We start from the raw sequence: 11,087 nt of genomic DNA on the forward strand, positions 1-11,087 counted from the left end.
GTGAAAATAACGACTCATTTTTTATTAGATAACCCATTAAACAAAATTCTTTGTTAAGTTGATCTATTAATGCATGGTGATTCGGAAACATAGCCCAGCCCCTCTTAGACTTGACATGACTTGGTCTCTACTAATGCAATTCATTGCTACAATTACATGATGTGTGGCACTTGAGTGCATGCATGAGTGACTTCAGGGGATTTATTTTAATTATAATTTAATTTTTTTATAACGCTGTGCATGTGCACTTGTGAATGGAGTTTAATTTACAAATTACATGAGTTAGGTTGCAAAGATGCATTTGCAATGGTAGGGTTCCTTTTATAATTAATGTCCGATTCGTTTTAATTATAATTTTATGATGTGCATTCTGTTAATTGGGTGTGTTCAACGGTCAATGGATTTTATTTACAATTAATGGTGTGTTATGGTGCAAGTGAGAGAGGGAAAAAAGAAAGGAACTTGGCAATGTGTGGGTGGACACGGACAAGGTCTGAAACCACGTCCTCCAAAATGGAATGCGCAATCCACGCAAATCCACAAAAACAGACAAAGGGTTGACATACAATACTCGTCCTGTTGGATAGAAAAAAAATGAAAACTAACTAACACCTTAACTAAACAAAAACAATAATACACATGACCAAAATAAAGAAGAAGATGTGGATTGGAATTTGAGTAGGATATATTGATTTGTGTGGTTTTTTTGTTTTTATTTTGTGTTGTTTTTTATTATCTTTTTTTTAAATATTTTGCTTTTTTTGTTGTTTTAAAAAAAAACACTAAATGAAAAGGAGGGTTTGTTTCTGTTTGTTTCGTTGGTTTGGTTTGTGTTGTTTTTGTGTATTTTGTTTTGTTTTTGTTTTTGTTTTTTTTTAATAAGTAATAACCAAGAAACCAATTTGTCTCATTATGAGGGTTGAAAACCATTTTGTTTCAATGTGATGGAAATGTTCTTATCATGTTTGGGAGTTTCAAAGGATGTGTTTATGATAATTACATTGTCATAAGATTTTTTCAAAAAAGAAGTATTTTTCAAAAAATATTTTAATAATTTTTCATTCCAAAAAAATATCCAAAATGGAAAATAAGGTGAGTGTGCTTTTTTGTAAATTTTTTGAATTTTTTTTATTTTAAGGTATTTTTGGAATTTTTATCAATTTCCATCATTTTGTGAATAATTGTAGGCAATTTGGAATTTTTAGTAATTAATTAATGGCATTTTTCGCAAAGAAATTTTTTTAAATTGTGGAAAAAAAATTCAACGATTTTTTGTAAATTTTTATGTTTTTTAATATTTTTAATTTAAAAATTTATTATTATTTTAAATGGATGTTAATATTTAAAAATTCTTTTCGGGATTTCAAAAATGAATACCCGGATGCACATGTGAACACTCGCGTGTAAACATCAGTAACTACATACGCCCATGAACGAGTCCGACGTGCGTCCTCGCGCGTGAACACCCTCAAAGACCACTGACTTAATGACCACGCATAGCGACATGTGAACAGCCAGAACGAAGGCGCAAAAATTTCAGCAGCATGAAAACAGCCGCTAAACAGGCCCATGCAACACCACCACGGCATGGGAATAGCTGCTAGCCATCCCGCAATCACAAAAAGCTGTTGTGGCGTGTGAAGGGGGGCTTAGGAGGGGGTAGGAGGACCAAGAAACCAATTTGTCCCATTATGAGGGTTGAAAACCATTTTGTTTCAATGTGATGGAAATGTTCTTATCATCTTTGGGAGTTTCAAAGGATGTGTTTATGATAATTAGATTGTCATAAGATTTTTTCAAAAAAGAAGTATTTTTCAAAAAATATTTTAATGATTTTTCATTCCAAAAAAATATCCAAAATGGGAAATAAGATGAGTGTGCTTTTTTGTAAATTTTTGGATTTTTTTTTAATTTTTAGGTATTTTTGGAATTTTTATCAATTTCCATCATTTTGTGAATAATTGTAGGCAATTTGGAATTTTTAGTACTTAACTAATGGCATTTTTTGTGAAGAAAAATTTTTAAACTGTGGAAAAAAATTTCAACGATTTTTTGCAAATTTTTATTTATTTTTTAATTTGAAAAATGTATTATTATTTTAAATGGATGTTATGATTTAAAAATTATTTTCGAGATTTCAAAAATGAATACTCGGACGCACGTGTGAACGCTCGCGTGTGAACATTAGTAACTACATACGCCCATGAACGAGTCCGACGCGCGTCCTCGCGCGTGAACACCTGCAAAGACCACAGACTTAATGACCACGCATAGCTACATGTGAACAGCCGGTACGAAGGCGCAAAAATTTCAGCAGCATGGAAACAACCGCTAAACATGCCCGTGCAACACCGCCATGGCGTGGGAACAGCCGCTAGCCATCCTGCAACCACAAAAAGATGTTGTGGCGTGCGAAGGGGGGCTTAGGAGAGGGTAGGAAGGGGGGGGCTTGGATAGGGGTGGGGGAAGAGGGCTTGGGTAGGGGTGGGGGAAGGGGGGCTTGGCATGGGATGGGGGAAGGGGGGTTGGGTAGGGTCGAGGAAGGGGGCTTAGTTAGGGGTGGGGGACGGGGGAAGAGGGCCGGCGGAGGAGGAGGAAGGGGGCAGGCGGAAGAAGGACGAGGGGGAGGAGGAGGAGCGGCGGCGGAAGGAGGACGAGGTGGAGGAGGAGGGGAGGCGGAAAGAGGATGAGGGGAGGAGGAGGGGGGCTTGGATAGGGGTGAGGGAAGAGGGCTTGGGTAGGGGTGGGGGAAGGGGGGCTTGATAGGGGGTGGGGGCTTGGGTAGGGGTGGAGGAAGGGGGCTTATTTAGGGGTGGGGGAAGGGGGAAGAGGGCGGGTGGAGGAGGAGGAAGAGGGCGGGCGGAAGAAGGACGAGGGGGAGGAGGAGGAGGGGCGGCGGAAGGAGGACGAGGGGGAGGAGGGGGAGGAGGGGGAGGAGGGGAGGCGGAAAGAGGATGAGGGGAGGAGGAGGAGGGGCCGCAGAAAGAGGAGGAGGTGGAGGAACGGGCGAGGTGGAGGGGTGGCGTTGACCAGGCGTGGGCGGGTGGCCATGTAAGAAGGGAGAAGGAGGAAGAAGAGGAGGAGAAAGAAGAATAAGAAGAATAAGAATAAGAATAAGAAGAAGGAGGAGGAGGAAAGAGGAGGAGAGAGAGAGAGAGAGAGAGAGAAGAAAGAACGGTTGGCCGCACGGGGGGGGCCGGTTGGTTTTTTTAAAAAGGATAATTAATTTTTTTAAAAAATTGTTTGTGTTTTTGTTTTTTGTGGTTGATTTTCTTGTGTTGAATGATAATTAATTGAAAAAAATCCCTTTTTTTTTCTTGTTGTTGTCATTTTGCCGTTTGCATTTTTCTCATTGTCTTTTTTTTGCTTTTGTTTTGTTTTTGGTTGTTTTTTGTTGGTTTTTTTTTAAAATTAAAACAATGATTAGGGGGGATAGTTAATGTAAAAATGGGGGGAATTAAAGTAAATTATCAAAATAAGAGCCCTAAAAAGGGAAGCGCGCCCTCGTCTCGTGCGTATGCACGGGGTGGGGGTAAAAAATTTTGCATTGACGAGATTGAACAAGGCCGGGACGTCGGTACGAAAGGGCATGAAGGCAATGGGGCATCTCAAGATGCATAAATCCAAAAATGCCCACGTTCATGCGTGAGGTGAGGCACGCGGGAACACGACAAAACAAATAAAAATTAATAACTCACAAATCATTCGTCGAGATGCAATTCTGTAAAAAGGAAAAATGTGCCGGGTGACAAAGAGAAAAGGATGGAAAATTATGATAGGATGTCCGGGGTAAAGCAGGGTGTGCGCATGGGAAAAATGAGAAAAAATGCTTCGAAAGCACATTCAGGGATTAATTTCAAAAAATCCGCTTATTAGAATGAAGTGCATGAAGAAGAAACAATGTGCAGAATAATGTGCCCAACAACTCTATCACCTCAAAGCATGGTTCCAACTGAGATAGGATGCATTCACATGGGAAAAACCCAAAAATCGAACTCGAAAATGGACTCGGAAATTAGTATAGAAAGAACCATTTCACGGAATGAAGGATAGCAAAAAGGAAAAATATTCGGGGGAAAGGGATTCACTGGGCTATCACATCAACACACAGTGCTGGGGGAATTAGGAGGGGTCCACATGCAAAAAACACAAAAAAGACACCCGAAAACACATAGAAAAATTAATAACTAAAAATCTGGCAGTCCGAATAGGGCGGAGAGAAAAGGAAAAAGTGGGGGAAAGGTTGGTTGGATACTGCTGTCAAATTAAACTGGAAGTCCGATGCAAACAGGACATGTGCACATGGGAAAAATATGGAAATTATGCACAAAAATATCTCGAAAACCCGCAAAATTAATATCGGACCAACTGTGCATCAGAATGATATGGAGTAAAAACAAAAAATGTCAAGGGGAAGGTGAGTGTCATGATGCCATGTTATATAACTGTTCAGAAGCAATAAAGACGCGTTCACATGGAAAACCGTCTAATTTATATGAAATGGATAAAAAATTAATATCTCAAGAACCATGTGTTAAAATAGGGGTTGGTAAAAAGGAAAAATGGGCAATTCAAAGGGAGGAACAGGGCTGGAAGGTCGGATTTGGATTCCAATGAACGTAGAATGTGTTCACATACAGAATGCCAAAACAAGGGATAAAGGGCAATAGTGAAGGAACGGCCCCAAGGGTGGGGTAAAGTTAGATGGATGGGTGGGAAAGGGATCCCATGGGGATAAAAATAGATCATGGCATACATGCATGATCAACGGGAAACATATGTAAGGGGGCATATATCATAGATGCGCAAGGATGCATCCCCACACTTAAAACCTTAACAGACAGAGTAAAATGCATTAAGATAACCTAACAATCATCAACCAACTGGACTCTAACGTCCCCACACTTAAAACATTACATACACTTGCAATCATAAAGATAGGGTTAGAAAACTTGGCCCATTTGACGAGCATTACAGTTAATGGTTGATGTCACCACCTGTATCACTATTGGCTCTATAGGAGGTACCAAGCTATCTTCACAGCATACATCCAATGCGGCAGGGACCACGCAACAACACCTAGGGAGGCAGCTGATTGAAAAAGCCCGTCTAGTAGGTGTCGTGGATGAAGGATAGTCTCTCAGCTCGCAGCACTCAAATGGGAATGAACGAACAGTCACTCGCCCCATTACTAACATCACTGGAGATAGTATTGATGGTAACCCAGATCTCACACCCGGTGTAGTAATGGATGCCAGGGTGCACAGTTGATGGTGCATTAGTGCGTCCAACTCTGTCTGGTATAGGTGTAAGCAAGAAGGCCAGGGAGCCTTGTAATACAGTGTACAAAATAGGGTGACATGTCTTGTGATGGCGGCAGAGACCCATCCTGTGTGTGCATAGGAAAACATGAATGTATCGTAACGTCCCTCAATCTCACCTCTCGGAATTGATTGAGGAGAAACACCAGTCACACTTAGCCTACCCTCTGTCTCATACTTTGTTGAAAGATACAGAGGGCAGCCCATTCCTGAAACCCATTGATGTAATCCTCACATTCACTTGTGCAGAGGTTGTATACCTTGTGCGCATTTGATGGTGTAACAGTGCATCCCACCTTGTGTTGGCATATAGTGTAAGAAGGAAGTCTAGGGAGCCTTATGTGGCAGTGCACATGAACAGACCGTGCATTGTGCATTGAGAAGCCCAACTTGTGTTGCGTGCAACACTTCATTCACAGATCTCACCTCTCATTTGATTTGAAGGGAAAGACTGGTCTCTCATCCCACCCTTTGTCTCACACTCTTATGATAGATACATAGGGCAACCCATACTCAAGTCCCCATCCTATTAGGATGAAAGCTCGCATCACTCAGGGGGTTGTCGATGAAGATCGATTCGTTTGTTTATGAAGAGGCATACCCAGGGAGGTAGTCAATACATCAGAACTATGTATCGGATATAGAACATTTTGTATGCTAGATGACCATCAAACGCTCTACAGAGAGGCGTAGGACACAACGTACCAAGGGAGGCGGCTTCTGAACAGGGTCCTAGAGATGTCAATTGATGCATCAACTTTTTGGACTGCTGGATGTCACCACCTTTTCCACAGCCAGCTTCCCACTCAAGGGTGTTTGCCACCTTTGCTTGGAACGAGGCCTACTATGACAGGAATTCACTTCCTTTTCTCTTATAACAATTTGTTTATTTGTTGTTTTTTTTTCTTATTTTATTTTTTTCTTATTTTTTTTAAAAAATAAAGAGTATGATAGAAATACCATGTGGCAAGATCATCCACATTACCAGTACTGGATCAGAGGAGAGGAGAACATAGAAAGGATGGGAGGTGTTTGGGAGGGGCTAGCAGAACGAGACGGCCTCATGAGGAAGATCACAAGGGCTTTTAGAAGCACAAGGAGAAGGATAGTACGATGCCCACAAGGGAAAGGGTGCATCGACTGTGATTGTTAGGATCCTCAGGGAGGGAAGTACTTCTTCAGGCGATAGCCCTTAATCAGAAAGGGATCATCAGAGGCATCAACGGCCTGCACTTGGACAAAGCCATTAGGAATTGAGAGCAAGTACCTTATAGGGACCAATCCAACGTTGTTGAAGCTTGCCAAGAAACTTCCCAAATTGTGAATCATAGGCCAGAACCAGATCACCTTTGTTGAACTCCTTATGTTTGATAAAGTTGTCATGGTAAGCCTTATGTCAGGCTTGCGTGGCTTCCATGCACTGTAGAGCCATCCTGCAAGTCTTGTCTAAACATTCCAAGTGCAGGAGGCGGCATTGCAGTGACTCATCATCTCCCAAGCGTTCTTTGATAGCCACTCGCAAAGAGGGCAATTCCATTTCAATCAGGAAAACAACTTCTGTACCATACACCAGCTGGAAAGGGGTCTATCCTATAGCAACCTTATGGGAAGTTCTGTACGCCTAGAGGGCCTCTGTAAGTTGATCATCCCAATCACGGCGATGTGAAGCAATCGTTCTTGTCAAGATCAAGCAAAGGATCTGGGGTAGTAAGGAGTGGACTTGCGATGGCGGATCTTATACAGCTCTGTCAGCTCTTCCATGATTTTCTTAAGGAAATGAGTACCTCTATTACTTATCAACTCAAGGGAACTACCAAAATGGGTGATAATATTCTCATATATGAACAGGGCTACGCTATTACCATTGTCCCACTTCAGAGCTTTAGCTTCACACCACTTTGTGACATAATCCGTACATACCAGGATGTATCTGTTCTGCTTCCGTCTGGTGGATGGATGAATGGGACCCATGAAATCAATCCCTCACTTCTCGAATGGCTTTAGGGGAAGAATAGGTTGCAGTGGTATGGCACTTGTTTTGGTGGGTTTCCCCATTCGCTGACAAGCGTCGCATCTCTTCCAATAGTCATAGATATCCTTGTGGAGGGTCGACCACCAATATCCTGCTAACAAAGCCTTCCTCGCTGTTGCTTCTCCTACAAAGTGTCCACCACATGGTTCGTAATGGCATGCTTTCAATACTATGCCAATTTTATCTCCTACAATACATCCTCGCAACACTTCATCTTTTCCTCTCTTGTACAATGCATCGCCTAGCAAGGTGTAGGGGACTGATTCTAATAGAAGCTTCATCTTCTCACGGCTTGAGATGCTAGGAGGATATTGTTGAGTTGCCACGAGGTTCGCTATGTCTGCATACCATGGAGTAACTATGTCGACTAGAAACAAGGAAGTATCAAGAAGGTCTGGATCATCATGTTCCTCTTCTGCAGTTTGAGGGATCCGTGACAGATGATCGGCTAGGACATGGGAATGGCCACGCTTTTAGTGACCACTTCAAAATCAAACACTACAAGATATAGGCCTTATACCGATGTTTAAAGCGAACAAAATGCAAATAACAAAATTTGCCCCCGTCCTCGCAAAAAGCGTCGTTATTGGCAACGCCATAGAACAGTCAGTATTACCGTCACTATCAACATCGATATTGGCGTCGGTATTAGCATCGCAAATACTGACGCTGATAGCGACAGTTTGCGACGTATATAACGATGCCAATAATGATGCGAGCAATAAAATTTGCAATGCTAATAACGACGGTAACAAGGAAAAAAAAATTGTGACAAAATAGTTTCTGCTAGTCTCCTCTCCTCTTTGAGGTGTACTATAATATCCTTGGACATCCTACCATGGTGGTCTGTCCATGTCTAAAGATCGTAATTGTTGACTAGCCACTGGATTTCTATTGGAAACCACCTAGGTCAAGTTCTTCACTATGTCTATGGTTGGTGCTTGACTCTGCCATGTTTGGGGTCTCGTGCTCCACTAGGTTGTCGATGAGATTGATGAAGCCGGGTAGATTCACTCGTCCAATGGTGTCGGTCCTTGCTTGGTCCTACACTTGGGGTTTTTGATCACCCAACTATGTTTTAGGATCTTCTCCTACCCATGGGTTTGTTCTGATTGTTAGGTCTAAGTGAGTTTCTTATTATTTACAAAAAGTCCTCAATTAAACTCTCGGTGTGCGTGTGCTCTCTTCCGTGCACTGTGCGAAATCAGGCTTTCATCTTTTCTTAAGTGCACTTCAAGTGTTGAAAAACAATGTGTGTGCAAATACAAGATGATGATTACATCTCTCGCACCTATTGTGTACAATGCGCTTGCAAACAAAAACAATGTATACTGAAATCATAAAACTGATACATGAAATAAATACATGATCGCATAATAAGCGATTGGTACTATCATGACATGATATCACTAATACATAGAAAATGTCTATATAGATCAGGCGACTCAAAAATAAAGGTGTGTGAGCTCCAAGGATCCAAGGGCAAGCTACAAATCCTCATCCCCTGAAAGCTCGTCTCGCCATAAAGGAGCATCGAACGGACTCTGTAGAAAAAGAAACAACACATCAGTCCACCATACAATAATGCATTCAAATATCTCATGGTAACTACGGATAAGAAAGATGAGTGACTTACAGGGCCGTTGTGTCTATACAATCGGTCGATCAATGCAGTGAGACCGTGCCTCTCTGCATATCGAGTCTCAAGGCCAGTCGGATCGCGATTTGTAATGGAGTGCTACAAAGAAAACAAAATGCTAACTGTTAGAAACATGATTGTTAGTACAAAGAATATTTCAAAAAAATAAACAAGCAAAACAAACGAAAAACTTACAAAGTCCTTCAAATATGTCCTATGGCCGCCACTCCCAAGATGATGGACCACTCCGACCTCAAGTCGTGCCCTGGCCGCCTTGCGCTGCTGACTCCAACGTCCTGGAGAATTTGTAGCCTTCTCCCTCAGTCGACGCCAGTCGTTTGTATCTAACCACTCGGGCTTTGCAGCCCCACTCTTGATTGCCTTGCATGCGTCGGATCGTCTATGTAACATGTATGCACGCATGCAATTCATCATCCAGCCCGTAGAGAATCTATCTACTACGGCTCGCACCGGAAACTCCTCGTGCAAGGATGCTACTATGTAGTCCTTTCTCCCCTCCGGTATGTTCCTCCAATGATCCAAGACCTTGTGCCGAAAAACTTGTTGGCACAACTCTCTCATGCGAGCCATCACCCTCCTCCCCTCATCATTCATGATGATGGCTCCTGGCCTACTATCGACTAGATATCCATAACCCCCTAGAGTCTGCCTAAGATAGGTCCTCTCCCATCTGCGTCCACGCTCCTGGGCATATCCAAGAGACCCCTATACATCCGGTGTACCAACAGGGGTAATATCTCTCGGAGTGGCACCCATAGGGGTGCCACCTGACGACTGCGTAAAAGCCGGAGTAACTGGAGTAGATGCTCCCACATGTGTGACAAATCTTGGAGGTGACACAGCTCCAACTGAACCATGAGACGGACACACTGCGTCCGTGTCTCCACAGCATCCACGTGAGCCTGAGGCATGCTCCCTGGAAGGGCCATGAGAGCGAGGAGTCACACCTGTATCTCGTGTCGACCACGGGCTCACTGCCTCTGTATCTCTGCAGCATCCCCCTGATCTTGATGCACTCCCTCCCTCTGGCCCAAGTCATGAGCGTCGAGCTCGTCTGCTCGAAGCCGAAGCATCCGATCGCCCTGAAACAGATCTAGTAGAGTGCCTTGACGAAGACCGAGACAACTCCTGGTCTGCCATCTCTCTGAATCTGGCGATCTGGTCTGGCGATATGTGTGCGAAGATGTCCTGTAACTCCTCATCGCTCGACAAAAAATGATGTTAGAATAATCAATTTAAATCATACAAAGCACAGTAATATAAATCATTAAAAAAAATCTCACTTAAAATGCATATCTTATGTACCCTTATAAGCGATTGATCAATGAACTAAGTAAGTGGATGCTCCAAGTATGAAGTATCCTATGGGCCCATGTTAATCTCCTGACACAACTCCACATACACTCGAAGGTCGATAGACATGTCACCACAAAAGAATGAGTCCGCCTCGTTCTCAAAGAATTCTTGGACTCATGTATTTCCATCATTGTTAGCCGATGTTGGCTCCAAGCTTTCGACGGCTTCCACCCCTTGCAATATCGATCCCTCTATTTGCATATTATCTTCATCTATGCTCGGAACATTACTTTGATCATATACTCTTGCACTTCGGGGAGTTGAAGGTATAACATACCACCATCGAGGTTGTGGGGGGTTTGGATAGAAGATTACGTGTTCACAAACACGTATAAGAGATTTCAAACCATTGTGACATAAACCATGTCGTAATACAATTAGCAAGCAAATGAGTCCATGCACCTGTTCACAATGGGCCGGCAACACAAAGATGTCGCGCAAATCCATCCATTTTTTTTCGGAATCTATTTCGAGAAATCCAGATGGACCTCGTCAAACTGTTGCTCCAGCTCCTCCAAGTACCACTTTGAACCACTGCACATCGAATAGTATCATGGAGAAGCTACGGTAATCCACCATAACAATACTTTGCAAGTTCCCAAAATACTCTATCTCATCCATAACCGTGTTTGGATCCGTTGCTCGTCGCCGGTTCTCTTGCTCGAACCTTGCCATGACACCACAGTCCATTGTGGAGTGCATTTTGTCAATACACTCC

This window comes from Lygodium microphyllum, chromosome 12, assembly GCF_053477565.2.
Source record: "Lygodium microphyllum isolate KBCC chromosome 12, Lygodium_microphyllum_v1.1.10, whole genome shotgun sequence".
Classification (NCBI taxonomy): domain Eukaryota; kingdom Viridiplantae; phylum Streptophyta; class Polypodiopsida; order Schizaeales; family Lygodiaceae; genus Lygodium; species Lygodium microphyllum.